We start from the raw sequence: 26,777 nt of genomic DNA, 5'->3' as shown, positions 1-26,777 counted from the left end.
TGGATTCAGGTTACCTTATCAACAAGGTTGAGGTTACGGATATGAAAGTAGCTAGGATGATTGCAGGTTCTAGTAGATGGGAACAATGGCAGGAGGGTGTCCACAATGAGGAAATCAAAGAAAAACTGGGAATGAACTCTATAGATGTAGCAGTCAGGGCGAACAGGCTTAGATGGTGGGGTCATGTTACACGCATGGGAGAAGTAAGGTTACCCAAGAGACTCATGGATTCAGCAGTAGAGGGTAGGAGGAGTCGGTTAAGAATGATTTTGAAGTAATAGGTTTAACATCAGAAGAGGCACCAATGTTAGCACTGAATAGGTGATCATGGAGGAACTGTATAAGGGGGGCTATGCTCCAGACTGAACGCAGAAAGGCATTATCAGTCTTAAATGATGATGATGATGATGAAGACAGCAGTTGACCGGCGTTGCCTGGTGAAACGTTGTTGTGACGGCTCGTATAAGGAGTAATGCGTACCATCACGTTTCCGACTTTGATGAAGGTCGGATTGTAGCGTATCGCATTTGCGGTTTATCGTATCGCGACACTGCTGCTCGCGTTGGTCGAGATCCAATGACTGTTAGCAGAATATGGAAGCGGTGGGTTCAGGAGGGTAATACGGAACGCCGTGCTGGATCCCAACGGCCTCGTATCACTAGCAGTCGAGATGACAGGCATCTTATCCGCATGGCTGTAACGGATCGTGCAGCCACGTCTCGATCCCTGAGTCAACAGATGGGATCGTTTGCAAGACAACAGCCATCTGCACAGTTCGACGACGTTCGCAGCAGCATGGACTATCAGCTCGGAGTCAATGACTGCGGTTACCCTTGACGCTGCATCACAGAACAGGAGCTCCTGCGATAGTGTATCAACGACGAACCTGGGTGCACGAATGGCAAAACGGATTGAATCCAGGTTCTGTTTACAGCATCATGATGGTCGCATCCGTGTTTGGCGACATCGCGGTGAACGCACATTGGAAGCGTGTTTTCGTCATCGCCATACTGGCGTATCAGCTGGCGTGATGGTATGGGGTGCCATTGGTTACACGACTCGGTCACCTCTTGTTCGTATTGACGGAACTTTGAACAGTGGACGTTACATTTCGGATGTGTTACGACCCAGGGTTCTACCATTCATTCGATTCCTGCGAAACCCAGCATTTCAGCAGGATAATGCACGACCGCATGTTGCAGGTCTTGTACGGGCCTTTCTGGATACAGAAAATGTTCGTCTGCTGCCCTGGCCAGCAAATTCTCCAGATCTCTCACCAATTGAAAACGTCTGGTCAATGGTGGCCGAGCAACTTGCTCGTCACAATACGCCAGTCACTAATCTTGGTGAACTATGGTATTGTGTTGAAGCTGCATGGGTAGCTGTACCTGTACACGCCATCCAAGCTCTGTTTGACTCAATGCCCAGGCGTATCAAGGCCGTTATTACGGCGAGAGATGGTTGTTCTGGGTACTGATTTCTCAGGATCTATGCACCCAAATTGCGTGAAAATGTAATCACATGTCAGTTCTTGTATAATATATTTGTCCAATTAATACCCGTTTATCATCAGCATTTCTTGCTGGTGTAGCAATTTTAATGGCCAGTAGTGTATTACCAAAGAACCCGATGTATGAGCCCCAGAAGTACCCATTTTTATGCATGATATACCTACGTACAGCTGCAAAGTAATTGACTTATATCGAAATTTAACTATTCTTTTATTGGAGCATATCACTTTCTGAAAAGAAGTTAAATGGTGCTGCTGATTTTACAGTTAGTGTAACAGCGTTCGGCTAAACACTATGGGACCATCAGTTCCGAGACAGAGACGCTGAGCAGCGTATAACCTTCTACTTGACTATCTGACACTGCTGCTGTAAACTGATTAGGCGCATTATGCGACATTAATGTGCGTTTGGTGTCTGTGTGTAATGCGATTCACGGCGGGACACGCGTTTCCACTCGACGAGCGCAGCGCACAGCGACGAGTGCAGCACGGTGCCGCTGACAGCCGTCCGTTGCCAGGGCTACGAGGAGTCCCGTCTGGCGGGACAGCAGGCGGATATGGAGCCACACTGCATAGCGACAGAGTCACTGAGTCACCGGCCCTGCCGACCGCCGACTGCGGTATACCTGTTGCGCGTGGCCAGGTCCCCCTGTCAAACTACTCCTGCTATTGATCACACGGACAGCGTCCCCAGTGTAAAGCTGCAGTTTTTACGGCTTAACAAGTCGTTAATTCACTTTCTGCCATGCTCGTGTGAGACTTGCCTGTAGCCACTCTGCATACAACCGTACGCGTGTCACAGTGAGCTGAATACGATTTTCCAGAACAGCGGCACTGAACCGACAGAAGAAGATACTCCCATATTCTTCATTGTCACGGTTTATTATCGCGATACTTAAATAGGAGATTCATTCACATATTTGTGAATAATTAAAGCTGTATGTAATAAATAAACAAAAAAATTCAAAATAACAGAAATGAAAAAAGTGTACATGTTGCCACTGTAGAACTACTGTTGATCACTTGAAGAATTAAAGGAACTATTTTTTTTTATTTTGTTACAAGATTTCTCAAAAATACATCTTTTAGAATCAATTTATAATGCTGGTTCTGATAATTATATTGCATTTAAAATTAGTTGCTACTTTTGATGTTTGGCTCAGTGGTGGGGACGTGACACCGTTGCCCAGGTAACAGCAATGGCGAGCCGGCTTTCCCTACCAGGCCACCTGCAGTTCGCTTGGTGTTGCCACGCTGTGGATGAACAGTACCACGTCGTTTCGCGAATTAGATACGTATCTGCAATCATGTGTTCACGTTGTAAAGTGCTATTTTCTAGCGTTGAAGTGTTCTGCAGCCGTCAGGAATTGCGAACAGTGTTTTGTGTTGGCGTTGCATTAGCAGCAGTGCAGCATGTCCAAACATGAAGTTGTCGTCCAAGAACACATTCACCGCCTGAGAATGTAATGTTCTGCTGCGAAGTATTCCTCCGAATTCGACACTGCTGATGAACAATGCGCATGCCGCATTGTTGTGATGGATAAAGCTCCAACAACGCAGTGGAGGAAAGTGGATATTTCTTTCTGGGTAGAAAGAGATGTTCCATTGGATAAAGTTCAACGTAGCATGTATAAGGCAGAGGTAGTGGAACTGTACAAGACAAAATCTGCACGCTATCAGGTCGACGAACTAGTTAGCTCTAAAGGACATAATTTAGTCAGGGTTCCTCGGTATCATGGTCATTTAAATCCGGCTTAGAATATCTGGGCCTAGATGAAAAGCAACGTGGCAAGAAACAACAAGAAATTTACGCTCACCAGGATTTAAATGCTAGCAAAAGAAGCCACTGAAACTGTTACACCACAGGACTGGTCTCGAGTTGTAAGCCATAGCAAGAAGCCAGTAGAGGAAAGAGCTGTGACGGGTTTTGAATAATACTTACTTCACTTGTTGCCATTTTAAAACCTGCTTCTTTTGTCAGAACACAACACAGAGTCACTAACATTCTAATGCAGGTGACACAGAAATTGCGGCAGAACGCTGAAACAGTGTAATGTTAAACTTGCAACTCAGTGCAAGACAGGTCAGTAGTTTATGAGAAAGCCCACTCTCAGCATAAAAAAATCAAGTTATAACTTTTTCACTTATAGTATTGCAAAACCAACAGCAGTTCTCCTTTCACCAGATATCGATGGTCCTTAAAAATTACATTATTTCTCTGAACAAAATCTATAATTGCTTGAATATCGCGCTAGATATGGAAGTTCCACGTATTATAATATGTCAAAATACTTTACTATTTGTGTGCTATCATCTGCCAAAATGATGTCTCGGACGGTTTACGATATACGAGGGATTTATGAATATTTCATTCTGGATTTTTCACTGCGCATGCGTCGCCCAGCACACACTGGCAACTATGCTTCCCTCCATGCGCTCCGTACTTTAATGTCAAAAGACGCATCTGATTTTAAAGGCCCATGTGAATATGTATAATGAGAAATATGATGGTTGCTGTTGCCTGCAATCTATTACGTCGAATATTAATTAAACCTAGAACTTTAATTCGGAGTCCCATGCAACGTCTATGATCTATGGAAGAGTTATGATCAAAGAATAGTTTAATCGCGAACACCTACATTCACACGCACTTGAGGTCCGACAAGTACCAATAACCTAATGAAATATTAAAACGAATTATGGATGGTATACTTTGGCCACCACAAACACACTTAGCTGCTGACTCTTTTCCCTTTTCTTCTTTTCATCTATGATAATACACCATTTGCACTAACAACTGAGGTGCCAGAGACAAACAAATAAAGCTGCATGGTATGTAAAAACCTTGAAGAGGCTCATGCAGAGACCCTTCAAGTGTTTTCTAGTGTTATTCAAAGGCTTTATATGTAAGGATAGTAGATAATTTTATTTCACATAATTTTCTGTCAAATATCAGTTGGCTTTAGAAGTGCATTAACAACTGAAAATACTATCTTCTGTTTTTCTGCGAGGTACTGGATGGATTAAATAAGAGATTTAGAACACTAGCAGATTTAACTAAGGTGTCTGATCGTGTTCATCACACAATATTCCTCCAGAAGTTGGACCATTATGAAATACAGAGAGTAGCCCACAACCGGTTCACCTCTTACTTTACTAACAGACATCAAAAGGTCATTCCCCACAGTATAGAGAACGACTATGATGTAGGGTCCAAGGAGGCACGGTTAAGTGGAGGATGCCACAGGGATCAGTGCTGGTGCCACTCCTGTTTCTTACTTATATAAATGATATTCCTTCCAGTATTACAACTTATTCTAAAATTACTATGTTTGCTGATATCATCACCTTACTAGTAAGGATGATGTATGCAGCAGTGGCACTTTCCAAACAGTGCAGTTGAAGTTATTAGTTCATGGCGTGTAGAAAACAAACTAACGCTAAATTACTGTAAGACTCGGTGTTTACACTTTCACAATACAACTTACACAATTCAACAAAACCTTACTTTGTAATTACACAAATGATCAAATGATACGCGAGACAGAACAGTTCAAATTTTTAGGTGTTCCGATAGGTATTAAGCTGTCGTGGAAAGACCATGTCCAAATACTTGTTCAGGGGAGTAATGCTGCCATTTTTGCTATTGGAACAGGATCTGAAGTACCGTAAGTGATAGTTCGAACGAAATGTAGTCTACTTTGTTAATTTTCATTCGCTTTTGATGTATGCTATTATATTCTGGGGAAACTTTTCCCATTCTCAAAGGGTATTTCTAGCTCAGAAACGGGAAGTCGGGTAATAAGTGTTGTAAGTTCGCGAATTTCTTGTCGACCCCTTGTTCATTAATCTGGATATCCTTTAACATCGCTTCTTATTAGTGCGATCAGCTTATTCCCAAGGATTAGGAGTTTTCACTCAGTGAATACTAGGCGGAACATCAATCTGCATTTGAATCTCACCTTCTTGACTCTTGTACAGAAAGGCGTTTAGTATTCTGCTGAATCCGTTTTCAATAAACTACCACAATAATTCAAAAAATTTTATCAGTAATCCATGCGCTTTCAAATCTTATATTGTATCGAAGATTTACATGGAAAATTCAGCTAAATCCTGTTTTACATTGTTGACTGCGTTTATACAAACTTACATATTGTTGTCTTTTTAAGATTCATAAATATTTTATTTTATTTATTATTACTTTTTGCTGCAAATTTCGTGTAGTGACATGTTTCGTGAACCAGGATATAAACTCCTCAATTTGGTTCTAAGAAACTAGACGTGTAAAATTACATTAAATATGCTAACCAAACAAATGCACTCTCGACATTCCATTACTCCGTATCAGCTATTTTTTTGTGTTGCGATGTATATATTTTTTTGTCAGTTTGTTAAAACAAAACGAATCTATATTTTTATAATAACTGTGTTATTTTATAGGCGTACTACTATGCTACGCATCCTTCAGTTATCTTAGCAGCTTTTGAGTGCTCTTTTACAATTAATGTTGCTAGCTATTTATTTTTCTTTCAATAATTTTTACTACATGACCGTCTCATTACAACCACATGAAACAATTTTTGTACCATATGCGTTTCGCCTTTATTCTCTTCAATGCAAATTCAGTGGCAGATTTCGTATATGTGTTCTTGTTACTTTGTTGAAGATGTTCTTCTTCTTATAATTGACATTTGGAGTTTTGTTTTTAGTCTACACAGCTCTATGGACGAGAATATTATTTTTATATTCTGTTTTGGTTTTCAGTTTCATCGGAGAACCTGCCTCTTGTCAACATGCAACAATAGCTGGCCATTAAAGTTTCACTTTCCCACTATCCTCTCTGGAAACACTTCGCTCTCTCCTTAAGGTCCTGCTGGAAGTATTCTCCTTTCTCTTTGCTAAGATGTGCCAGATTTTCATTATGTGAATGTATAAAGTAAACTTTTAACATGTTACAACCAAACTCCTTCAAATCTTGCATCACAGTTTTGATCATTTTCTTGCAATTCGGATTTTTTCCCCAATAGTGTTTTGAGTAAATGATCTGAAGGCAGTTTGTAAAGCTTTCTGTCAATCATCAACTGAACTCACATTCTTGGCCTTCAAACAATTCGTTAATCTGAGGAGTAACAAAAATTCCTGTTTTCAATTTTACTTGACTAATGAAGGGAAAATTCATAGAAGAGCCCCTACAAATTTCTTCTTCAAGCCCAATTTGATGGGTAGTGGGAAAGCGATATAGTTTAAAATGTTCAAATGTGTGTGAATTCCTAAGGGACCAAACTGCTGAGGTCATCGGTCCCTAGACTTAAACACTACTTAAGCTAACTTAATCTAACTTACGCTAAGAATCCAATCCCAAAGAAAGCAGGTGTTGACAGATGTGAAAATTACCGAACTATCAGTTAAATACGTCACAGCAGCAAAATACTAACGCGAATTCTTTACAGACGAATGGAAATACTGGTAGAAGCTGACCTCTGGGAAGATCAGTTTGGATTCCGTAGAAATGTTGGGACACGTGAGGCAATACTGACCCTGCGACGTATCTTAGAAGAAAGGTTAAGGAAATTCAAACCTACGTTTCTAGCACTTGTAGACTTAGAGAAAGCTTCTGACAATGTTGACTGGAATACTCTCTCTCAAATTCTGAAGGTGGCAGGGGTAGAATAAAGGGAGCGAAAGGCTATTTACAATTTGTACAGAAACAAGATGGCAGTTATAAGAATCGAGGGGCATGAAAGGGAAGCAGTGATTGGGAAGGGAGTGAGACAGGGTTGTAGCCTCTCCCCGATGCTATTCAATCTGTATATTGAGTAAGCAGTAAAGGAAACAAAAGAAAAATTCAGAGTAGGTATTAAAATCCATGGAGAAGAAATAAAAACTTTGAGGTTCACTGATGACATTGTAATTCTGTCAGAGACTGCAAAAGACTTGGAAGAGCAGTTGAACGGAATTGACAGTGTCTTGAAAGGAGGGTATAAGATGAACATCAACAAAAGCAAACCGAAGATAATGGAATGTAGTCGAATTAAGTAGGGTGATGTTGAGGGAATTAGATTAGGAAATGAGACACTTAAAGCAGTAAAGGAATTTTGCTATTTAGGGAGAAAAATAACCGATGAAGGTCGGAGTAGAGATGATATATAGACTGGCAATGGCAAGGAAAGCGTTTCTGAAGAAGAAAAATTTGTTAACATCGAGTATAGAATTAAGTGTCAGGAAGTCGTTTCTGAAAGTATTTGTATGGAGTGTAGCCATGTATGGAAGTGAAACATAGACGATAAACAGTTTGGACAAGAAGAGAATAGAAGCTTTCGAAATGTGGTGAACAGAATAATGCTGAAGATTAGATGGCTAGATCACATAACTAATGAGGAGGTATTGAAGAGAATTGGGAAGGAGAGGAATTTGTGGCACAACTTGACCAGAAGAAGGGCTCGGTTGGTAGGACATGTTATGAGGCATCAAGGGATCACCAATTTAGTACTGTTCTAGGCCCATATGGTCTGCTTCAGATTAGATCAAGATCTCAAAGTCAAAGTACGGTTGTATGAACTTTCTGCGCTTGTACTCAATTTGCGATTTGCGGCGGGGGGGGGGGGGGGACAGACTGTAGAACACTCAAAGCATTCAAATCATCATCGTTATTTCTTTCTGTCGTCTGCTTTGCAAAAGCTTGCACGTATTGTTCGCAAATAAAACCTCAATCAGAAAATTAATTATGAAACACACACTCTTGCGACAACGGCAAATTACTGTACGCCGAGAGGTTGGTTCCAGCTCTTGCACCATGACCATGCTAGGATCACACTACTGCAAACTCGGACACTGGTCCCCGAATCGGTTGCTGCAGTGGGAACTGCAGCCTTCAGAGAGTGTTCAGTGCCAAGGCACAAATCGAAATCCCCTGCTGTCCATTAGAATCGAGCAGCCTGCTCTTTTCTTCCTACGAAGACAACATGACCACCAGTCATTTCTTCAGCTCTCACTGACCGCGAACGGCGTAACTGCTTCAGCAGAAATCCTGCCAAGAAGCGTCGTATAACAAGCTCCAATGTTTTCTCGAAGTTCCCCCTCTTCTCTGTAAACTTTCATTTCATGTTCCCCATGGTGTCACATGTATTTTTACCAATAGATATTTTACGCACCTAGCATCAACGCTTGCTTTCCAGACCATGGGAAGGCTACAAAAAAAGTCTTCCGAGAATATCCGCTAATTCTGCGCTCTTTTCATGTTTTTTACGAAAGTTGGTTACCTCCCATAGGCACTATTCTCAATATGGCAGAACGCGACACCTGCCCCTTCCACACCCCGCCACATACACACACACACACACACACACACACACACACACACACAGACGTTTACTGCTGGTACAGGTTCTTTCTCGCAGACCACAAATATAGTTCTCCAGCCAGAATGGAGACGGGTTATAAAGATGAACAGAATCTCGCCTACCAGGGGCCCAGTAGGCCACACGCAGTCTTTATGCAGGAAACACACTGCTCCCTACCCTTGACTGGGCCAAGCGCCGTTTCCGCAAATGTCAGAGTCCCTGCTGCGTATCAGGCCCTGATTTTTTTCTGCCAGCCTGCATTGCCTGTTCTTCCAACATCCTTTTCCTTGCACAAACGCGTACAAATGTTAATTTGAAGTCACGATACATATCCAGTTTTTTGTACTTCCTATAATGTGAAACAGGAATCCTCTCAGGTTAAACGTGAAACCGCTAACAAAGGCAAGAAGTTATTTCAGCATATACGAGGTGCATTCAAGTTCTAAGGCCTCCGATTTTTATTTCTCTGGACTGGAAAGAGATAGAAACATGCACATTGTTTTAAAATGAGGCCGCGTTCATTGTCAATACGTCCCAGAGATGGCAGCACCGTACAACAGATGGAATTTTACCGCCAGCGGCGAGAATGAGAACTGTTTTAAATACTTAAAATGGCGACGTTTTCCTTACTTGAACAGTGTGCAATCATTCGTATTCTGAATTTGCGTGGTGTGAAACCAATTGAAATTCATCGACAGTTGAAGGAGACATGTGGTGATGGAGTTATGGATGTGTCGAAAGTGCGTTCGTGGATGCGACAGTTTAATGAAGGCAGAACATCGTGTGACAACAAACCGAAACAACCTCGGGCTCGCACAAGCCAGTCTGACGACATGATCGAAAAAGTAGAGAGAATTATTTTGGGGGATCGCCGAATGACTGTTGAACAGATCGCCTCCAGAGTTGGCATTTCTGTGGGTTCTGTGCACACAATTCTGCATGACGACCTGAAAATGCGAAAAGTGTCATCCAGGTGGGTGCCACGAATGCTGACTGACGATCACATGGCTGCCCGTGTGGCATGTTGCCAAGCAATGTTGACGCGCAACGACAGCATGAATGGGACTTTCTTTTCGTCGGTTGTGACAACGGATGAGACGTGGATGCCATTTTTCAATCCAGAAACAAAGCGCCAGTCAGCTCAAGGGAAGCACACAGATTCACCGCCACCAAAAAAATTTCGGGTAACCGCCAGTGCTGAGAAAATGATGGTGTCCATGTTCTGGCACAGCGAGGGCGTAATCCTTACCCATTGCGTTCCAAAGGGCACTACGGTAACAGGTGCATTCTCGAAAATGTTTTGAAGAACAAATTCCTTCCTGCACTGTAACAAAATCGTCCGGGAAGGGCTGCGTGTGTGCTGTTTCACCAAGACAACGCACCCGCACATCGAGCTAACGTTACGCAACAGTTTCTTCGTGATAACAACTCTGAACTGATTCCTCATGCTCCCTACTCACCTGACCTGGCTCCTAGTGACTTTTGGTTTTTTCCAACAATGAAAGACACTCTCCGTGGCCGCACATTCACCAGCCGTGCTGCTATTGCCTCAGCGATTTTCCAGTGGTCAAAACAGACTCCTAAAGAAGCCTTCGCCGCTGCCATGGAATCATGGCGTCAGCGTTGTGAAAAATGTGTACGTCTTCAGGGCGATTACGTCGAGAAGTAACGCCAGTTTCATCGATTTCGGGTGAGTAGTTAATTAGAAAAAAAATCGGAGGCCTTAGAACTTGAATGCACCTCGTACAGTAATTGTAATCATTCTTCAGAGCTATTATTGTTCCTCATGGCTCCTCATCACGACCTCACTGAACTTATCTATCATATTGCATGAAAAGTCTAGTGACCTTTATACTTTACTGGCCTGTTTGTTATGTAAAGTGGAATGTGTTCTAACCTACCTGTTTAGGTACCACATGATTTTTGGTTCTTAAGTCTAAACCAGCAAGCATGAAAAACAGAGTTTTTCTGACTTTATGGAAGTCTGAAGGCTTTCGTGGCCGTTGTCATTGAAGGTAAGATCTTCTGGGTTGTAAGGCCACGTCATATTTCTTCTGTATGATCGACATTTCAACGCCTCTTATGGGATCCTGCTCACCATTCTGTGATATTCACGGATAACTGAGCGTTCCATATAAAAGGACTGTCCCGATCTTACACTGAGGAATTGGGTTTATTGGGTAAAATTCGTATGGCTGCTATTGATGGGCCATCATCATATGATAGAAGCGAGACGGGAAGAGCAAGCGAGGGTGAATGTTTAACCATAATACTATCGTCTGCATACATGGCTCTGGACATTGTTTGTATTGCGCAAACACCGCTGCTGCGTATTCACTTCCTGTATGGTGGGAAGTTATGACACCAGACCATCCTCTCTATTGAAGTAGCATTCATTCTTAAAAATCTCCATCTCTCTCGGACTTCCTTCCACAAAGCTTCGTTACCTTTGCCAGCGCACATACGTTGTTGAAATAAGTAGCATTTGTATAGTGCTCCTGATCTTCTGCTACTGCATATTTCACACTTTGTTTTAGCTGTGTGTGCCGTTCGCGTCCTTTGTTACATTCTCAAATAATGCTTCCCGTTCCGTACATATACGTTTTGCCAAAGTCACGCATATTTTATAGATTCCAGCATTGTAGTGATAATCAGGTGTGGCTGATGCGCATGGCCATTGTGGTGGCTGGACCACTGGGAATACTTTGGAACTCACATGTCATTCCTACCGGCAATATCATGCGATTTTTTACAAACAGCCTCCTCAATGCTCGACGATTCCTGTCCATCAGTGAATGAGGTAGACTCGTCTTTGGTTGTGGGTGTTTCTATGCGTTCCCACTTCACAACCACATAGCCAACAGTCGACTTGGGAAGCTTCAGATGCGTTGAAATGTCTCTGATGAATTTGCCACTCAGGTGGTGTGTTGTCCACGGTCGAAGTTGTGAGCTCTCCTGGCCAACCCATTCTGCTTTTCTTGCTTCTATAACCACAGTAGAATAGTCTCCTACTGCTTTCCTAGCTCATTACACAGGGATGTCCGGGACTTTTGATCAGATAGTGTATGTGATTGCGTCGTGGAGAAGGACATCGAACACATCATCAGAGTGAATCATGAGACAGCTGTTTGACTAAATTGGATATTGATTCGTACACTAAATCTTCTCAGCTGAATAAGGACACTATTTACAACAAATGAGGTGGCACTATACAAACAAATGCTTGTTCATAACTTAACGGCTGCTGAAATTACGATTTATTTGGTTCAAATGGCTCTGAGCACTATCGGACTCAACTGCTGTGGTCATAAGTCCCCTAGAACTTAGAACTAACCTAAGGACATCACACACATCCATGCCTGAGGCAGGATTCGAACCTGCGACCGTAGCAGTCGTGCGGTTCCAGACTGTAGCGCCTTTAACCGCTCGGCCACTCCGGCCGGCCACGATTTATTTAACACGTTTTCAATGTAACAAATATACCATGGTAAGCTAGGAAGTCAGTCATAGCTGTGTGATTGAATATGTCTTTATTACAATATCTGTTACTGCTTGTAAGTTGTAGCACGTTGTGTATCCGAGATTAGCTCAGTGGATCATGTACGAGGTCCAAAAATAAAATGATCTAAAATGACATTGGGCTGAAGATGGAATGTATATGTACATAATCGAGTTTATTTGAAATTTATACTTCGTTGATCCATAAGTCACAGTACAAAGCTTTGCCATCACAGAAAGTTTTCGTCGCACTTCATTCGAAATTTTAAATTACTGACTCCGTGGAACATGGATCTGCGACTGTTTCGAGTTAACGACCGAGTGACGTGTATCAAAATTGCATGAAATGTTGGCAATAGGCATTTCAACGAGAACATAATCAAAGCATTCGCTGCCGACATTACATACGTGTAAACGTGTCATTTACTTCGTAGTTTGCCTGGTTTTGCCTTTCAGAAGGATGATTGCGAACGTGTCTGCAGCGGTCCAGAATAAGTGGATTAAGTTGACAGCGTTTGAAGTGGACGAAGCAGACCTAGAATAGCTGTACAGCCTATGCTATTCATATTTTCCACTGATTACCCTCACATGTTACACAGATAATTGTGAGTGCCTCTGTACACGAGTGGCAGCTGTCAGATTTTGCGCTGTTTTCCACCATGTGACTCCAGTGCGCACGTTAAATGTATCTGTGGTAATGAGCCTTACAGCATGGTCTTGGGACATGAAACACACGGGCCATATTACTAATTCGCTGCAGTGTTCCTTCTCGTCAACTGATTAACTTATAGAGAAACAAATAACAAGCACGAGGACGTGCTGAAAAATAATTCCTCTTAATTTTTGTTTGAAAACTCTTTGAGCTTTTAAAATAACACAAATTTTATTAACATTTTAGATCCTTATTTTTTTCATTTCTAACTATTTCTCGAGATAGTCGCTCTGGCGACGAAAAACATTTCCCCCAACTTGATTCCAATCTATTGACATCGTCACTCAATAACGTTTGACTTCATTGACGGAGCCACAACCTCAATTCTGCTTGCGGTTCATCACTATCAAAGTGAAATCCTCGATGATGTTCTTTATGGTATGGAAATAGACGAAACTCGTAGTAGGGGCCAAATGGGGACGGGATGGAGATTATCGATGACAGTGAACGAAAGGCGATGGATAGTTACAGATGTCGCAGCTCTCGTCTATGGACTTTTCGTCATGAAGGAAAGGAAAAGCTGAAGTTAACAGCTCGCCCGAATCACATCGTGTATTCATACCATGATCACGTAATGCATTGATACTGCCGTATGGAAATGAACGGTAACCTCGTTTCTTCAGTCAGCTACAAATGGCTCTGAGCACTATGGGACTCAACTGCTGTGGTCATAAGTCCCCTAGAACTTAGAACTACTTAAACCTAACTAACCTAAGGACAGCACACAACACCCAGCCATCACGAGGCAGAGAAAATCCCTGACCCCGCCGGGAATCGAACCCGGGAACCCGGGCGTGGGAAGCGAGAATGCTACCGCACGACCACGAGATGCGGGCTGTCAGCTACGCACAGAGGTTCTGGGGAAGATCATTTTCGCCTGTCGACCGTTTGCTTGTAGATTTTGGTGGTAAGCGAAGCAATGATGCATGTAAGCGATCCTTCACTTGACTGTCGTTGTGATATTTCTTGGGTCTTGCTATGCGTGGTGCATCTGTCAATGACCCAGCTGAAAAGCTTTTATTTCCAGTTTCCGAAGATATGCCTCCGTTAAGGCTTCATTCATGAAGCGCCTGAAAAAATTTTCCCTAATTTCACCATATGTCTCGCACGTTCGTTCGTTTTCATGCGCCCATACGCTAAGAAGAAGACGTTCTTCGTTTATCCGTCATGTTTACAACAGTATCGCCTTGGTATCAAAACATGCCATAGCACTGGCCAGAACGAAAACAAAACAACACGATCCCATGCCATATTTTCATGGAGTGACGCCTAAATTCCCATTTGAGCGGCCTTTATCACAAGATAGATGTGCTACGGTAAGGAAACATTATTTTCAACCTACAATTCATTTCCAGATCCACACAATTGCGAAACTGTAAGTTACTTGAATACTTCCCGACCGTGCGTTCTGGCCCACCCTGTAGAGCCTGGGTCAACAACGCGTAGCATTCTGCGATGTTCAGCTTCTGTGTCGCTCAGATCGACGCCAATGTGTGCAGAGCTGACCTTGCGACAGGGGATGATAGCTCTCCAACTCGTGAAATCATGTCGTAGGGAGTGACGGGTGACAATGGACACGTGGGCAGCTGAGTGCAGGTCGATTGTGGAAGCTGGCTGTCGGAAGAGGCATTGCCGCTCAGACAGGCGTCTGGCTGCAGTCACAGTTTCCCGAGTGGCAGAAAACACTCTCTAAAGCTAATTTTATGGCACACTTTCTGTCTAAACAGTGGTATATTGCTAATACAGAAGCAAAAACAGATTTATTTCTAGTGGAGATAAGGAAAATCTAGAATCACGCTTTTACACAAAACTTATCCTCTAGGTATTTCACGTTTAAGAGCAGGGTATATCACCAACCTTAAGGGCTAGGCATCCGTAATTCCCTAGCCTTCATTATGGCTGAGATTTTCCATAATAATTTAGAAAACCAATTTACACTAAGAATCCTGCTGTAGCTAGCAAAGTTCTCTACTATTACCGCTATGCGGATGACGCTATTTTGTTAGTTAAAGGAGTTCAAAGCGATGTTAGTGACGTAGTGGAGATAATGATATTCACCCAAAAATTAGGTTTACAGTTGAGCAGAAAAATAAACGAGTCATCAACTATCTCGACATTACGGTTACAAAAGAGGCGGATAAACACAGTTTTAGCGTGTACAGGAAACCATCCTCTGCAGACATTATTATTAACTTGGCACCGTGAAAGAGTCGAGACAGCATATTTTCGATTCGTGATCAATAGTAGGCCCGGCGCAAGGTACGTGCGTAATGTGCGGCGGTAACATCTGCGGGGCGGTAGCGAAGTGTCAGGTTTGCCACCCCAGTTGGACAAGACGAGCGGCAGAAGAGGAGAGGAATTTTGTGAGAACTCATTTCTTTCGTATTTTGCTTTGCGACTTGCCATGGTTGTGTTTATGTGGCTGCTGAGTATGAATGCTATTTTTTGTCAGTTGATGTGTTTATTTTTAGAGCCACACTAACCATTGTTGCGTTGTTTAAGACTGAAATGTACAGAATTCATTTTGGCAGTTGGTGAGAGAGTCAAAACCGACCAGACACACTTTTATTACCTCACCGACCAGCGAAAAAGAGGCACGTCACATTTTGTGGTAACTTGGGATTGCATGATTAGCATTGACATAATAGATAAGTGTTCATCACGTGCAGTACAATTAATATTGTGGATGCACATTGCTTGTATTTTTTGAGATTTCAGAAAGGAAAACTTGCTTTCTTCTGATGTATTACTTGAAAAATTGGCAGGGGTGGCAAAGAAGCTGGTGTCGTCCCAATAGCTAGAAAGAAAATAAAGGTAATAAAAGTGAAGTGATTCGTCGATGAAGACTAATACATGAAAGGGATTACATACATCAAGTGCTGATTTTTGCTAAGAATGGTTCAAATGGCTCTCAGCACTATCGGACTTAACGTCTGAGGTCTTCAGTCCCCTAGAACTTAGAACTACTTAAACCTAACTAACCTAAGTACATCACACACATCCATGCCCGAGGCAGAACTCGAACCTGCGATCGTAGCGGTCACGCGGTTCGAGACTATAGCGCCTGGAACCGCTCGGCCACTACGGCCGGCTGATTTTTTTCTAAGGAGCGACTGTGGCGCAGCGTGTTAATATTTTTTTCTATACACCTTCTATTAGACTTTTAATTTGAGAATTATGAAACAAGAAATTACTAAAACTGTAAATGAACGTCATTCCATTTGCTAGCTGTTATGATAAATCTTCTCCCTACCTCTGTAGATGCTATTACGAATTGCATAGTGTCTGCTACGCTTGCTTGACTATCGCATCAGAAGCTTAAAAAAAAGAACGTAGGGACAGGTAGGGCAAGATTACGTTTCACAGGGCTGACAAAAGTGCAGCTAGAGGGAGGGTTTTAAGTTGATTTTAACATAGTAATAATATATAGATATTTTGGTTTGCAGAAAACAAATTTTATTTCGTGTACAGTCAATCAATAATTGAATTTGTTAGAGTGAAAACTTCAAGCGGTTATTCCTTCTGAAGTATTTGATGAACACAGTTTTTTTTTTTTTTTTTTTTGAGCAATTTCTAGCGAGCTCGGTAATGCCCCTCAGATGCTAAATACATACGGGAACCCGCATGTACATACTAAATTCCTGATACCCCCCCTTCTCTCTGCCCATCTTCTCATCCCCCCCCCCCCTCACTATACAGCTCCTCATTCCCCCATGTCACTGTGCATAATCTCCTCGTCCCCCTCCCCCCTCCCCTCTCTCTGTCCATGTTCAGTAGCTCCGTGCCTATCCTCCTCCACCTATCTCCCTGTTCCTACTAAATAGATCAAAAACTTTTCGAGATTTTTAGTAACATTTCCTCTTTATGTATTACATATGAATGTATATTTTATATATGTAATTGTCAAGTTTTTCATTTTGTTATCTATCGATCTGTTCAGAGGTGATCTTCCATACGTGTGGCAGTTAATTCTTTGGCATACACATTATGATAAATTACTGCATTATGAACAATGCTGGATGACCTAACCTCTCTGTGAAATTATTTTTGAAACCTTCCGAACAGTAAATTGTTTCTTACATTCGGCTATTTCCAATCAACCAAGATACAGCTTTGATATCCATTTTGAAGTTATGGTTGAAAAACATGAATCCTTGCATGTTTGCGCGTATATTTTTTACAATACAACGTATGCTAAAGTCGGACTGACAACCTAGTTGTTTGAGTAAGAATTTGAGATTAAATTTGTTGTATTAAGAAGTTATTTAGATTATTGACTGTACTTCAGCCTGCTCCTTCGTGATATGAAGTTCTATAAGACTCTAATGTGCTTTACTAATGTGTGTGTTTAAGGAACTTTAATGCAGGAAAACTGATTTCTGAAAACTGCCAGAAACTCAGTATTCATAAAAAACCGAAGGACGAATTAGTAATTCGGAAAGAAAATTTTGTGGGTTTGATGATATATGAAATAATCTCAATGAATTGCAGGATAAGAAAAGGATTCCTCAGCTCCACGGGATCAATGCCGGAATCATCCCTTTGTTTCGACATGGGTCGCTCACTTTCCAGATAATTTTTTTGTTTAAGAAATAGACAAAGCGGAGACGAGGAAAGCGAGATGAAGATAAACATTTAAAAAAACGTCGACACCAGCAGTTAGTTTCCCGTGATGGTTCTTTACAGGCCGGATAGAGACATCTCCGACAAGAGAAAAAGAAACTCAAAAGACGCATTTGGAAGGTCAGTATCAACAGCCGTCAAGTAATATATAAAATGTATGTTTGATTATTAGGTGCTTTTATTTTAAACCGTGATATCTACCGGTTTCAGTCACGGACGATCTTCAAGGATAAAGGTTAAGATAGTTTGACTATTAGCTGCTTTTATATTAAACCATGATATCTACCGGACACCATATAGAAGGAAGGACCCTGTCATTGGACTAATCTGTCATCTACCAGTAATGATAGCTCTAAAATATTCTTTTTTTTTCGCTGTTACAGCTCACAACACAAGATCGACAAATGGCTTAGAAAAGAAAGGATTATACTCGCCTTCTACAGCACCAATAACATTGGTCACCTATTCTTCTACACCCTCATAAAGTCGGGCACCTACTGAAGCACCACGAAACCAGTGAAGACAGTCGGTACGCACAATCGGGCGTCTATAGCATCCATTGTAGTGAGCGTCCTTCCACCTACGTACGTCAAAGTGGCCGTTCTTTTAAAATCATGCTGAAAAAGTCAGGTAACCAATTAATTATTTATCGGCCGTGAAATATGTGTTTAATTGATAAACAATTCGAGTTCAAACTTTGCCACTGGCCGTCTCGTAATAGTCAATCAGAATCATTGGAACTGTAATTAATAATTCTGGAGCGAATTTTATAAACTAAATGTAGTATGGGAACTACTTTGCACCACTAAATGATCTTACAGGCACTAATAGACAAACGAAACAGCGACTCATAAGAAAGTCGATAATTCATCCTGTTCCACAAACTCAAGCTCGCAAGGAAGCAATAATATAGTTTTAAAACTAGGTCTCAGGATAATATTAGTTTTCGTGCAGCTTTGACCACACAAGAACTTCACTTATTCATTCAGCAGCTCCACTTCCTCAGACACTATGTTCAGGATTATTTTCTACCGCATCACTGATCCCTTCAAACTGTGAAAACTTAACTCCGATCCCACGTCATTATTGGGAATGATCTTTCGTATGAAAGTCGCTAGAGCAATCAGAAACGTCTTACTTTCCTTTTTAGATGAAATACGGTGCTGAGATGTCGTTTGGCATTAATCATAATTAGCTGTCACCTAACACCCTTGCAAAACATCATTTCTAACATTTACTGCCTGTATCAACCAGATTTCACAGCTTACGGCCTACAAGCTTTATGGAATCACTAATTTCATCCCAACGTGACCTTCAACGATACATATGGAATTGTCGCTGTAGGAAAAAACAGTAAATAACGTGCCTGACAAAAGAATCACAATCAAAGTACTAGGAAGTGGAACCAAACCAACAGAAAACGTCAATGAACGTCGAAAGGGGAAAATGGTACTGGTCGCTCTCGACATAATCGCACCCCGGCAAGGAAAGACTTACATTTCACAAGTTGTCAATTTTCAGTTTGTCACTGAAAAATACGTGTGAAGTGATTCATCGTACACGAAAAACATCACATCTCTTTCTCTCTTTTGCATTCGTCCCCTTCAGGGTAGCTGTTAGATTTGTTGTAGGCTATTTCATGATTCGCCACGACGAAACCTGTGTAGCTTCAGCGTTGTTGCTGGCGGGTGTGCATAGGTCATTCAAGAAGAATTGCTAAACTTTTCGTGCAGTACAATATCTGTGTTTATACAATGTCTATATCACACATGCATGTCTGAACGAACACACACTGTTTTCACGATTACAGCTGTTGTGAATTTTATGAAATTTCGTGCATCGCAGAGCGCCAGTATAAATGGACATTTCAGTTGTAACAAAAGTTCATATTGAATCCCTGTTCTCGGTGAAAACCATTTCTACATTATGTAAGCCTATTTCTTCTTCTATGATTTCGTAAATTCTGTTCCTTAAAGTATGCCTTATTTATTTTACATATTAAAATGTTTGAATTTTCATAAATTGTAATTTCTCATTTTATATTTTTCTAACAAACAGTTTTAACATCTTCCATTTTTTATTCTACCTAAAGTACTTAATTCTGATGATAGGTTCGCTACCGCATTATATTACAGTAAGTGTAAAAAGATATAAGCTGAGGTGGAAAAGTGACGAAAGTGTTGTATAACGTTCAAAAAATGGCTCTGAGCACTATGGGACTTAACTTCTGAGGTAATCAGTCCCCTAGAACTTAGAACTACTTAAACCTAACTAACTTAAGGACATCACACACGTCCATGCCGGAGGCAGGATTCGAACCTGCGACCGCAGCGGTCGCGCGGTTCCAGACTGTAGCGCCTAGAACCGCTCGGCCACCCAGGCCGGCGTTGTGTAAGGGATCGTAAGAAAAAGAAAGAAGTCTTTAGAGAAGTAAGAAAAGTGGCGCGGTTCAAAAAACTAAATAATAATTATCTGATAACATGTCACATACGACGAGAACAGAACCACATGTCCATATTACGGCTGTATAAAATGTAATGGAATTTGCTGCAAAATATACCGGAGCCGTGCACGGCTCAGCTTCATGCCCTTTATTGTTTGTCATCTTCTCCTATGGTCCTGACGCCTCGTTTTCTTATTCCATTTACTGGCGTCATTAACTTCCTGCCTTACTTAGCCGTGAGTGGCAGCAGCAGCGCGTGTCGATAAGTGCGCTGTCGTACCATCTCTGGAGCGACCGACAGTATTTCCGGGTCGTCGTGTGTCTCGCAGTCAGTTGGAGAAGGACCATGAGGAAGGTCGGGACGCAGCAGCTGAGCAGTCTGGGTTGGAACCCTAGTGGGGTCTGCACATCCATTACCAGGTGGACGACTGTTGGTTGGTCGTTCAGTTAGGTCGGTTCCTTCCTGTGCAGAGAAGTCGGTTGTGTTCCCTCTGCACTGTTGGGTCCGGGCCAGTGTCTCCGGGTATTCGTCCGTCAAAAGGAAGTCAGTGAGTCCGAGATGGACTATCAGTGCAGTCTGGACCGCAGCAGCAGTGAAGTCGGGAACGGCGCGCCGGTGAGGCACGGCCAGCCAGTGCTCGCCGACCGCTGGCGACACACATGAACTGTCCGAAGGAGGGAGACTGGAGCGGGATTACCGTTGGTTGGTCGTTCGGTTTGGTCTTTTCACCGTTTCCGGGCGTGAGAGTCGGTCGGTTCGCGTGGAGTAGCAAGTAAGTCTCCGTCGCGTGAACTCTGGCCGGGGCCGCTGGCGGTGTTCTCGCGCGATTGGAGTGTGAAGTGCTGCTTGCAGGTTCTACGAAGTTCGTCGCCCACCATCTTGGACACGAAAGTTGAGTCCTCACTTAACCTACTATCGAGTCTCAACTGTTTACAGTTCTTCGCTTGATCCTGGTTGTCGCTTTTGGGACATTCCCGAGAGCAACTACGTGTGTGTATTCATTCAGCTATCATTCCAGCCGTCTTCTGGTGGAGATTAACTTAATTTATTCCCTGTTATTAATCTTGACCAGCGTTATCTTCTGTCTTGTGGTCGTTGATGTTCCAGTTACCTGCCCTGGTCATTGACGTAATTTTCGGCAGTGTATTTTCCTCCTCGTTTTGTTGCTGTCCAGCGCGGCGAGTAGTTCGACAGCTCAGGTGTTTATTGGCGTCAATATTCTGTGTGTAGTTGTATTGAAATTTTGTGGTCGTTTTACTGGTTGTTTGGAGTGGAACTGATTTTGTTGATTGGTTGGTCGGCTGTCTGTCGGTTCGGTAGCCCTCAGATTAAGAAGTCATTGGATAGGCTGCTTGTCTCACATAACGGGCGTTAGTGTTACAATCCCAGGCCGACCCTTGGAATCTTCTGAACGCCTTTCCTTGTGTGTTACATAGTAATTTCCCTGTTTGGGTTCTAGTTATTGGGTTGATGTGTGGCCTTCAGTCAAGTATCAATATGTCTTGAATTAATGTTATTGTCTTTCCCTTAAGGCATAAGATTGTTATGCTTTGTATGGGGCCTTCTACCGAATTTTGCATAAGATGTTTTAAGATACGGCTCTCTGCCTTTTGATTGTAAATCTTCTTATTGCTTAATATGCGGCCTCCAGCCAAGTTCCATTAAAATTAAGTTGATAAGGCCTTCAGCCTGTTTAGATTGAAGATTTAGAAAATATTTTTCTGTTAAACCTCCAGAAGAATCTTGTATTTCAATTTCCTGTTTAGGTCTTGTGTCTTGGATTTTGAGTGGCCTTCAGGCGATCTGAAGTTAACCAAAGCAGATCGATTAAACTTTTGAGTGTTTTGCATCCTTGTTGTAATACTGTATATTGAGTGCAACAGACAGCAACTTATTTTAGCCCCTTTCCACAACCTAATGAGCTCTGTCCTGCTAGCCCAGGCATTTCAATACCTACTGGAATTTTAAATGAAGGTTGTACTATTTCAACGGATATTATATAAAATCCTTTAAGTCGATTTTCCTCAAGTATTGCATTTTTGATTTGTCACTGCTCTTGCTGATGTACGATATGTTAAATAGGTGATGTACCAAGATGTATTTGTTTCCAGACAAGATTACATATTTTCTATCTCCGACAGTTACTACCTCCGGTAAGAACATGGAACGTTTTTCCTGTACACCTTACTAAATGAAAAACGTGCCATTTTAGTGACGAATATAGGGGATTAAGGCTTCATGCCCATCGTAAGCATCATTATCAGGTGTAACTCTCGGCGGACACAAACGCACTCTTATATTCAGTGAGGCGTGAAGGTGAACGGCCTTTGGATGTCATAGCAAGGTATTTCTTGCCATGCCTGTATCATACACCGTGTCCTTTCCTGGCGATTGCTGCCTAGAAACTGGTATGGGCAAATTAGCGGGAACTACGCAGGTGAGCCAAGGATCCGTACATCCCTTAAAGTGCATTGCAGTATTGGGTCTTGCACTGTCTTCCTGGAATACGGGCGTGTCACTTTGTTCCCTGCCCACTAGGAATTTTACCATTGTTGCCACACACTGCTGAGCATTCATCCTCAATTCAACTTCAGTTTTTACCAAATCAGTCCTTTTATCACGTTCAGTAGCTTCTGATATCTGAAACTTTCTTTTAAACTGAGCTATTGCTTACTTGAAAACTTGACGATATGTTTCAGAATGCACCATGGACTTAGTACTCGGTGATCCACAACGAGTGAATCAGAACTCCACCGACAAAAATGCAGACGTTGTTCAGCGATATCTTCTGAGTATTTTAGTGTGAGGGACCCGCAGACTCCGGCGGCTCATTTCAGCGTTATTTTATTTCAGTTTGCTTCTTTCCCCAACCAGTTTTGTGTCTGTATTGTACAGGAAGGGGTCCACAACAGAACAAATGTCGACGGTGTGCACTGTGTGTCTTGTTTCCATTCGCGCATGTGACCTCCTGTTGTCAAAAGTAATACCTTCCTCAACTCGTTGCCATCAAGTATCCAATCAGTACCACTCGGTTATGTCTAGGGTTTCGTTCTTCGGCAATGTCTGTTGTGTTAACAGTGATATGCAGCTAAACTATGCATAGCTTTACAGATGAGTACTTGGCCAAAATGCACCTCCTGAATGAGTTCACTGAATGCAATGGAAAAGCAGCACAACCATGCAAAGTTTACTAACACATGTGATTTCCGTGGAGAATTTGGCAGAGCGTGAGCTCCTCGCACCCAGAGTCTCGTGCTCAAACCCTGGTGACGACAATTTTTTAAATGTATTATGCGTGAAAGCGTTATATGGGACATGTAAAAGGACAGTTTGGAGTTCACAACAATGTTCTCTTGACAGTCTTCTTTCGCTTCGTTTTTTTTTTTTTTTTTTTTTTTTGAAAGTAGTAAACCTATAGAGTACATTCGTACTTTCACAGAATATAAATCGGAACAGAGAATTATAGAAACTGTTGTGGATTGGCAAGACAGCCAACCCACTATGAGAGGAAGCCATAAGGCATGCGTTTTAGCTCACGCAGGCTGGCGTGAGGTCTGGAACAGGTCAAGGAATTAGACTAACAAAAAAAGGACGTAGCTGTGGAATACTTAACTTTAATCCATAAATGGTGAACATCGCTCTTGACGGTACATATTTTACAGCATCGATAGTAACTTGTAATGGCGCCTAGCTAGGTCGTAGCAAATGACGTAGCTGAAGGCTATGCTAACTATCGTCTCGGCAAATGAGAGCGTATTTTATCAGTGAACCATCGCTAGCAAAGTCGGCTGTACAACTGGGGCGAGTGCTAGGAAGTGTCTCTAGACCTGCCGTGTGGCGGCGCTCGGTCTGCAATCACTGATAGCGGCGACACGCGAGTCCGACGTATACTAACGGACCGCGGCCGATTTAAAGGCTACCACCTAGCAAGTGTGGTGTCTGGCGGTGACACCACAGAAACAACTGCATCACACATGGGGAAATAATAGTAATAATAATAATAAATAATAAACAAAACAATAAGATCCATAATAAGTACATAACGTTCAGCTAACAGAGTGAAAGTAGAATACCAAAAGAACATTACAACAAACTGCCAAAAGTCCTCTTACACGAAAATGTTCTCCAAAACAACAGTTCTACGTGTAAACAGTGAAAAGCAATTGCGATCCTCGGGGTTTGAACGCGCTACCTACCCACGCGAGATCTGCAATGTAGTCACTCACGGACACGCTTTTCTTGTGATCCGTAGCTTTGATGATACTATTAGCCGGCCGAAGTGGCCGTGCGGTTAAAGGCGCTGCAGTCTGGAACCGCAAGACCGCTACGGTCGTAGGTTCGAATCCTGCCTCGGGCATGGATGTTTGTGATGTCCTTAGGTTAGTTAGGTTTAACTAGTTCTAAGTTCTAGGGGACTAATGACCTCAACAGTTGAGTCCCATAGTGCTCCGAGCCATTTGAACCATTTTTTTGGATGATACTTTTAACTACCGTTTACGCATGTTCTACTTTACGACAGCACACAGCGCGAACTTATTCGATGTTTTGGTTCTTACTCTACCGACTTACAATGTTTGATACCGATCTGAGTGTCTCATATCTGGAGGTTTGAGTGTGGGAAGAAAAGGTAACTCGGGCAAGGAACTGAATACATTAGTGTGATCTAGCACATTACAGACAGTCAATGTTAATAAGTTGGCAGTAGCTCATGTGACTACTTGGCCCATCTGTGGCTCGAAGACACATCACTTCCTGCACGCACGAAAAGCGCCAACCCCGAGCTAACATAAGAAGGCGCCACACCGACGCCAGCCCAATCGGATAGCGGAGTTTATTCGGTGCATTCGAGACCTATCACGTATCCTCGCTTCTTTGTTATCTACGACGAACTTGCTTGTATCAAGCAACTGATGGAATATAACTGGACTTGCCGAATTGAATTTAAGTAGACCACAGTTAGAAATGACTTATGTGTGTTCTCATGATTTTGATATCTGTCTCAGAACCCCCCCCCCCCCCTCGCCAACGCCCCCCCCCCCCCAACACCTCCCATTCCTTGGCGTCCACCGCACGAACGAACCAATAATTGGTGAAGAGATTGTTCCAGTTTGTTTCTATTTCTCTCCATCCAATCATGTGGTGCCACTAATGCTTCTGTATCTTTCTCTGCAGAACTATCATTTTTCTCCGGGCTTTGCTTAGTGTGCTTTTGCATTTCAGAACGTTGCCTGCAATTGACTGTGTTTGTTGTTACATGTTAAGACTAAAATTTGCCGTTGCAAATACAATTTCTTGTTCCCGCGCACGGCGTCCCCGGTTCGATTCCCGGCGGGGTGAGGGATATTCTCTGCCTCGTGATGACTGGGTGTTGTGTGTCTTTCATCATCATTTCATCATCATTGACTCCCAAGCCGCCGAAGTGGCGTCAACTAAAGAGGACTTACAATACGGCGGTCGAACATCCCTGCATGGGGCCTCTCGGCAAACAATGCCATACGATCATTTCTTTTTTTTGGTTATGTATTTGTTCAACTGTGTGTGAATTCCTAAGGGACCAAACTGTTGCAGTCATCAGTCCCTAGACTTATACACTGCTTAAACTAGCTTAAAGTAAAGCATGCTTCCGGCCACGGTGGCTGAGCGGTTCTAGGCGCTTCAGTCCGGAAACGCGCGACTGTTACGGTCGCAGGTTTCGAATCCTGCCTCGGGCATGGATGTGTGTGATGTCTTTAGGTTAGTTAGGTTTAAGGAGTTCTAAGTTCTAGGGGACTGATGACCTCAGATGTTAAGTCCCATAGTGCTCAGAGCCATTTGTAACGCATGCTAAGGTCAACACACACACTCATGCCCGTGGGAGGACTCAAACCTCCGGCGAGGGGGGAGGGTGAAGTTCGTGTCATGGGGCGGTTATGTATTAGTCACGGGCCTCCGAAGAAACTGTCAGTAACACAGGTTGCTCAGTTTCAGGCGCAGCAGATGCAGCATTTCATGGTGAAATGACTACTCGCTGCACAAGCTAACACGCCGCTATTGTCCGAGCCTATACCTGCACGGAGTCAGCAACACTTGTTTCTGTACCGTCATTCCGTGGTTTCATTCAACACACTAGGAATGGTTTGAGCACCGAGTACAGCGAAACATTCACGTCATGAAGCATCACATTGAAGCTACGGCAGGCAACATTATTTTCTTGCAGAGGTCAGTGTGTCTATGTACAGGTTCACCTGTAAGCTTTTATTCACCGACCGCCCTGAAAGGGTTCTTTATGAACGATTAACTGCTGTGTTGCATCAATATTTTGGCGAATGGTTAAATGTGACAGCTGCATGTAACATATTGTTTCGTTTGCAGAGGCACTCCAGACTCATAAGCAGTGAGTTGCAGACTTAAGACGGAGTACACACCGTTGCAAAATTAAATCAGAGGGTGGACGTTACTATAGTGATGACATGATTAGGGACACCATTACTCAGTAAGTATCAGATATTCGCACACATGAACAGATTCTTAACTGCGCTGGTCCTAGTTTATAGCAGGTCTAGGATTTATTGGGGCGTCTGGAGCAGTGCAACAGTGGTGTCTGAATCCGCTCCTGTTTGTGCAATACAGAGTAATGGTAAACAGCGGCTAAAGGTCACGTTCCGAGGCAC

The sequence above is a fragment of the Schistocerca cancellata genome, chromosome 7 (genome assembly GCF_023864275.1).
Source record: "Schistocerca cancellata isolate TAMUIC-IGC-003103 chromosome 7, iqSchCanc2.1, whole genome shotgun sequence".
In the NCBI taxonomy this organism is placed as follows: Eukaryota; Metazoa; Arthropoda; class Insecta; order Orthoptera; family Acrididae; genus Schistocerca; species Schistocerca cancellata.
The sequence above is the reverse complement of the archived record's forward strand: the minus strand, read 5'-3'. Positions refer to the sequence as shown.